The sequence below is a fragment of the Nelusetta ayraudi genome, unplaced genomic scaffold (assembly GCF_046127955.1).
Source record: "Nelusetta ayraudi isolate G7.1 ecotype Tasmania unplaced genomic scaffold, CSIRO-AGI_Nayr_v1 ptg000130l, whole genome shotgun sequence".
Classification (NCBI taxonomy): domain Eukaryota; kingdom Metazoa; phylum Chordata; class Actinopteri; order Tetraodontiformes; family Monacanthidae; genus Nelusetta; species Nelusetta ayraudi.
This window is the reverse complement of record NW_027466180.1, coordinates 1,783,496-1,790,268: the sequence shown is the minus strand read 5'-3', so window position 1 is coordinate 1,790,268 and position 6,773 is coordinate 1,783,496.

The window sequence follows — 6,773 nt, the reverse complement described above, 5'->3', positions numbered from 1 at the left end:
CATAATCACCCCCCTGAATTAGTCCGAGGCTCATCAGCCTCAGTCCAACGAGCAGCGCTCAGCGCTAGCACCGGCTAGCCTTTGTAGCGCAGGGGGGATGAGAGGGGAGGAGGTGCAGCAGCAGCAGCAGCAGCAGCAGGTGTCGCCCAACATCCGGCCCCCTTGATAAATCTTCCCTCCCTTCCTTTAGCCGGAGTGGGGAGGGCTAATGAAGCCCCTCCCCCACCCTGCCCACCTCTGGGAGGCCGGGAGGCTGTTTTATAAGAACTGGATACTGCACTGGCAATATGGGGATTATTTCCCAATGGCCAGTGCACAGCAAGTACAGCAGCCCAAAAAAAAAACCATACATCACAGTGCAATACGCCTGTAAACAGGACGACCTTTGACCTGAAGGGTGGTTCATAAAAAATGTTTATATTGCAGATTTTTTAAGTCCTGGACTTTTAATCTTTGAATTTTTTTTATATAGAACCCAAAAATGAGCAGAAAGCAAAGTGGCCGAGTTTGGAGTTTGGAACGCAGCCGGCGATGCTAACAATCAGCTAGCGGCGCTAAGTGGTCTCGTCCACCTGCTGGCGAGGAATGAACGATGATCAGCCGCTGCGTGTCCTGAAAACTACTCCGAGAGGGAAGCCAGAGAGCGAAAAAACAGTCTCCCCAATAAATAGAAAGCTGAAAATGTCTCACCCAAAATCTCTCACTTTTACCAAATTAATTTTTCAGAGATGGAAAAAAAAAAAGTCACTTCATGGATGTGTGAGGCTTTGCCACATGTAGCTTGTTATCAAAGTTAAAAGGAAGAAAGTGGCGTTTAATTATTCAGGCAAAGCTTTAAGTTGTTTACTCTGCCGCTTTTTCTGCTTTTCTTGTTGTTTTCATTTTAACAAGCGGGTGGTGGTGGTGGTGGTGGGGGGGGGCACAGTGTGTGTGTGTGTGTGGGGTGGGGGGGGCATGGAAACTCTCATCCTGTTGTTGCTTCATTTTGAGTCTTTCTAAAGATCTGTTTCTGCTCTGTTTTGTTATTTTGCAGCCACAATCAGAGGAAATTAGGTTAGCGCTGCTTTGTCTCTTTTTTCCCCCCCTCCTGTTGTTGTTTTGTTCACTCTCACTCCCGCCCCCTCCCATCCCCATTCTCCCAGAGCCTCTCTCTCTCTCTCTCTCTCTCTCTCTGGGTCCCTGCTCCCTAATGAAGTCAAAGGGATGTCAGTCGATGCCACCTACACAGAGAGGAATTTGAAATGGGGTTGCTCTCGCCGTGCTTACTTAGGCGCACGCACACACACACACACACACACACACACGCAACTGAAACTTCATCAGCAGAGGTGAAGAAATGCGAATAAAACAACATTTTGAAAGTGCAAGTTTTAGCTAGAGGAAGAAGAGGAAGAAGTCGTGGTTTTGCATAACAATGTGCTTCTCCTCCGCAAATAAGGAGACGACTCGCTGTTTTGCAAGTGTGTGTGTGTGTGTGTGTGTGTGTGTGTGTGTGTGTGTGGTTTGGGTAGTTTGCTTGCACTCTGATGAAGCCCTGCCCTGCTGCTCAGCCGTCAGACCTTCCTGACCTCCAGCTGCTCCTCCATCCGGTCGAGACTCTCTCACTTTCACCTGGACTGGGGGCGTGCGAGCCAATCACCGCCAGCGACTGGAGCTGGAGCCCTCGCTGTTGTTGCTGTTGTTGTTTGTTGGGGAGATAATACGGTTGTGATGTCATTCAGTTTGTCAGTGCCGTTGGTGAAACTGTACTGATGTTAAATAGCTCAGTGTTCGTTTCCAAAATTTCAGGTTTTTTTAATCTTTTTTTTTTGTTGTTGCCAGAACACTAAGTTGTCGTTGCTGTTATTGATGTCACAAAGGGCACTCAGTCCTCCTGCAGAGCTGCCAGAACAGCCTCAGTCAGGTGTCTTTGTCTCCTTTCAAGTGTTCAGAGCACAAAGTTCTTTTTCTTTTCATCTCCTTTGCTGGAGGTTGTCAGCACGGGACTCCAAATTTTGTTTTCTGTCGCTCTACAGAACTTTTGATGGTTGATAAAGCTGCTCCAGCTCGGAGGTCCAGGGTGACCAATAAAGACCTGAGGACGGTTCTGAGCGCAAACACATTTATTTGTGTTTGCAGGGAAGTGCCGAGGAAATTGAAATCACAGTCGTTTGCTGTAATTTCACCACGTTTTCTGCCGCCGCCGCTGCCGCCTGTTAGCCACAGGTGGTGCCGCATCAGGAGGAGTCACGTGACTGTGGCGGCAACATGCGACTCCTCCTCCGCATCCTCTCCGTCTTTATTTTATTGTTGCAATCTAATGGGGCGTCAAGTCTTTATTTATGGGAGCCTTTGGAAGCACAGCTCCAAATAGAAACACAGCGCTAACACCACCGTGCTAATGCCGCCGTGCTAAGTCCGTCGCGCTGACGCCGCTGCGCTAACGGCTAAAAGACAACGAACAGGACGACCCCGAATCACGCACGCCTCAGAGGATTTCGTATTGTCGATAATCGTTTTCGGGATTAGCCTGCAGTTTAACTAAATGAACATTTTCTGCTCATTTGATGAGGATTTTGTCTTTGCCCGAAAGAGCCACTCGAGAGCGGCGGCGCTAGCCGCAGATAGCGGCAGAAATTGCCGAGCGTGGAAGGAAGCTGTGGAGGAGAGATGCGAGAGCAGATTAGCGGTGGGGTGAAAAAGCTCTAACAGCCTCTCGGCCTCCTGCGGGCGAGGAGGAACTTCTGCTGTGAAAGACCCGGAGGCCTCTGTTTGTTTGTCCTCCGTTGAGGAAAAAGGAAGGCGGTCAGTCGCTCTTCATGTGAGCTGCGGCTCGTCAGAGTCCGAGACACCGAGGCTACACTTTCACAGATAGTATCGAGGGGGTAATCCGGCTGCTTGTGATGTCACCAGGGGCACCGATACGCTCCTCCTCCCTTACGAGGCCTGCGAGCCTCAGTTTTAGCAGGAGGCTGTAAACAGAGGGCTAAATATACGACGTTTTCTGGAAATCCTTAGTTTTTATTTTATTTTTTTATTTTTGTGTATTATTATTCCAATCAGACTAAACAATCGGCATCTGCTCGGCCCGAGTCTGGGAAGATTTCAAAGGCAGAGCCTTTAACGCACAGCAGTAATCACCTCATGACTGGGCTTTTATTGCTGCTGCCAGGAAGACTCGCAGTTTTATACCACAACACTTTTCTCCAGGGGCTCGGCGTCGGGCCACAAGGAGGGTCTTCAAGAACATTTCTGCTCTTATCTCTTAGGCCAATCCTCCTCCCTGGGAGGGAGGGCTTGGGGGTGGAGGGATGGAGGGGGAGTGGAGGTGGTGGTGGTGGTGGTGGTGGTGGTGGGGGGGGGGGGTACACGTATCAATCCCAGCCTTTTCTCTTCTTCCTGTCTGTGCGTCTCTTCCTCCTCCTATCAAACCTCTCCAGCCTCGTCGCCGGCCCGAGAGCTCGCAGAGGAAGACAAACACGCGCATACAAACGCACACACGCACACAAACACACACACACACACACACACCAAAGGTCAAACATCAAGACAGAGATAAACCAATGAGATTCAGCACTCAGGCAAAAGTTTGGGGACAAACACACACACACACACACACACACACACACACTGATAAGACACACAATTGGAGGGAAAAAGCCCCTCATCTGGCACCCACACACACTGAGAGTGAGTGAGAGTAGCGGGCGGGCGAGCGAGCGAGCGGCGAGCGAGCGAGCGGGCTGGAACTCTCATGAAGGGAGTCGTATATTTGGAGAAGACGTATCATTAGGAGGGACGAGGGGAGGATGCGCTGAAACTTTCCATCTGCTCCTTTAAAGAACGTGTTATTGCTGTTTCTCGCTAAAAGCCTTTCTCCCTCCCCTCCCTCCCTCCCTCCCCTCCCCCCCACCCTTTCTTCCCCGCCTCCCCCCCCCACAGCCTGCTAAACCGCCGCCAGCAGGCCTCGATGCCAGACTCGCTCGCAGGCCGCGTAAAAAAAAGGCAGCGACTTTTTGCCGAGCGAGACCTTAAATCAGTGAGCTTATAGACAGAGAAGAGGAGGAGGAGGAGAAGAAGTTTAGCGGAGGTGAAGACGCCTTGTTTTTTAATGTTCTGGCTCTGGAGACGTCTCCTTTCCCGGTGCTTCATCCGCTGAGTTTGTGTCCTTCTTGAGCTCAGCGAGGAGATTTTATTCAGTGCCTGCTAAAAAGAAAAGGATTTTGAATTGCCTCACACGTCATTGTGTCATCGCGACACCTCCGAGGGCTAATATCCAAGATGTTTAGCCCTCTGTTTAAAGCCTTCTGCGGGCCTGTGTAGCGCCCTGCTAACGCTGTGGCCTCACAAGGCCTCCCGTGCTCTTCAAAGGGGATTCAAAAAAAAAAATTAAAAAAATGAGTCCTCCTGAAGGAAGAAACACCTGGCTGGGGGCATCAGCTCCAGTATCGGCTCCCCTTTGTGACGTCACAGAGGGGCACCGTTACTCCTCCCTTCCTTTTAACCTTCCCAGAACAAAACAGCGCGTAGCGGCTGGAAAATCCAGCGCAGACGCCGAGTGTTAAACAGCAGCTCGCCCCCTCCTGCCCCCCCACCGCTCTTGTCTCTTGTGTGTGGCTGCTGCTTGCGTGCTGCTCCCCTGCTTGTGACCGGCCGGCCAGCCAGTCTGTCTCCGTGTGAACGGCTGCGGAACACGGCTGCGTTTGTGCTGCGCCGAGGCCCCCGGCGTGGCCACAGCGTCCCCACCCCCACCCCCATCTCCCTCCAAACCCATCACCACCGCACCCCCACCCGCCACACCCGCTATCACGAGCTCCTGCTTCCACAGCCGCCATTGATGTCTTCACGTCCAATCAGCTTTTGTTTTTCGTCCGCGCGGCCTCGTAACGACGAAAAAAAAACTAGACCTCGCTTAAGAAAGCAGGGAGGGGGGCGTGGCTTCACAGCGTCCTCACCACTCAGAGCTGGAGTGGATGCAGAAGAAGAAGAAGAAGAAGAAGACGACGAAGTTGAAGTTGACACTAAATTTGGCCCCGAGGCGACAATGCAATTATAAGTTAGCGCATGAAATTAGCCTCCCTGTGTTCCCATTACCCCACCCCCCCACCCTCTCCAACCCCCCCACCAGCACCACCACCACCACCACAACCAATCACATGGACAAAAGATGGCTGGAAAAAAAAAGTGGGGAAGAAAAAACCCCGGTCTCTTCTCCCTCCGCTGGCTCGTCTCGGCAGGAAAGACAATCCACTTCATTATGCGGCGAAAAAACTGTCGGGGAAAAAAATGAAAACGCTGGCGCCGCGCTGATTTTACACGTCTGATTGTCTGTTCTGTGTGTGTGTGTGTGTGTGTGTGTGTGTGTGTCGGACATGCTCTCTGTGTTATCCAGTGGCCATATTTGTGGTGCCTTTGGTTGGTGAGAAGAAGAACTAGATAAATGTCACGGCGACCACTTCCTGTCGACTTTGGCGCTGAAAAAGACCAAAGAACCCATCCGCGCACGACCCCCCCCCCCCCCCCCCGCAGCCTCTTCCCCCTACGACCTCCCCGACCCCTCTGCCCCTCCCCGACATGTTCTGTTGTGGATTTGTATGCTTTGCGTAATTACAGAACATTTTTTTTTTTTTTTTTCGTTCTGCGACTGGAAGCTGAAACTTTCAGTGCCTCCGGTTTGATGAAGTCTCGGGAGGATCAACTTAAAACGTTGACTTGTTTGTGTTTGCTTTTTTATTGGGGTGCAGCGTCCGTCCAGCTCTGCCCTTCTGCCCTTCACTGCTCCTCCATTCGCTCTTTTCTTTTCATTTTTCTCTTTAAATGGCCCTCCTATCTCACTCTGCACAGTCTGGGTCTTGTCTTGGCCATGAACAGCACATTGTCCTGGGCCAGCGGGCCCCACACATACACACACACACACACATAGACACGCACACACACACACACTCACACACACACCACTACCCCCAGCCCCCATAATCTTTTAACATAAGTCAACAAACTCACGCTGTCCGCTGTTCATTTTCTTTTCTTTTTGGCTCGCCGTATTTAAACGTGGTGACTCAGCTGGAAGTGTTGTGTAGTCTACGTGCTCGCCGCGATGCGTTCAGGTGTCAATTTTGGCATCTTGAAGTTTGTTCGCAAAATAAGGAGACAAGGGAGGGATACAAAAATCATTGAAAATAAAATAAGAGAATGAGAGCGATTGGGGGGGAGAAACGTCTCCGTCCCTGCGTGGAAGTGATCGGCCAATGAGAGGGAAGCCGAGTCGCTGTCTGTGTTCCACCGGGTTAAGTTAGCTAGTTAGCTAGCTAGTTAGTGCTACACGCTCCCCACTCGCTGATTTCATATGCGGCTGGGGTGGTTCGGGGGGGGGGCTCCGGCGTCGATGCGAATATATTTGTGTAAGAAGCTGCCTAATTAGCAGAGCTGCTTCTCCACTTCACTTAACTCTCTAATTGGCCTGCCTTTTTGGCTGCCATTAATTACAAGGTTTCATATTCCATTAATGATCAGAGTGGGGGTGGGGGTGGGGGTGGTTTGGGTTGGAGGTGGTCGGTGTGTGGGGGATGGGGGAGGGGGGAGAGGGGTGTTGGCGTGCGCAGAGAGAGGCGGTGGCACCGGCGAGCGTCTCATCTTCTGCCTGTCAGACTGAAGCTCAGCTGCTTCTTCAGTGCTAAACAGCACCGCAGGTCTTCCTCTTTTTTTCCTGTTCTGCAACTAAAAGCTGCTGTGTTTTTGTTTTGTTTTGTCTAGCGGGTTGTTTTTGTTTGTTGTTGTTTTTGTTTTTTTTGCTT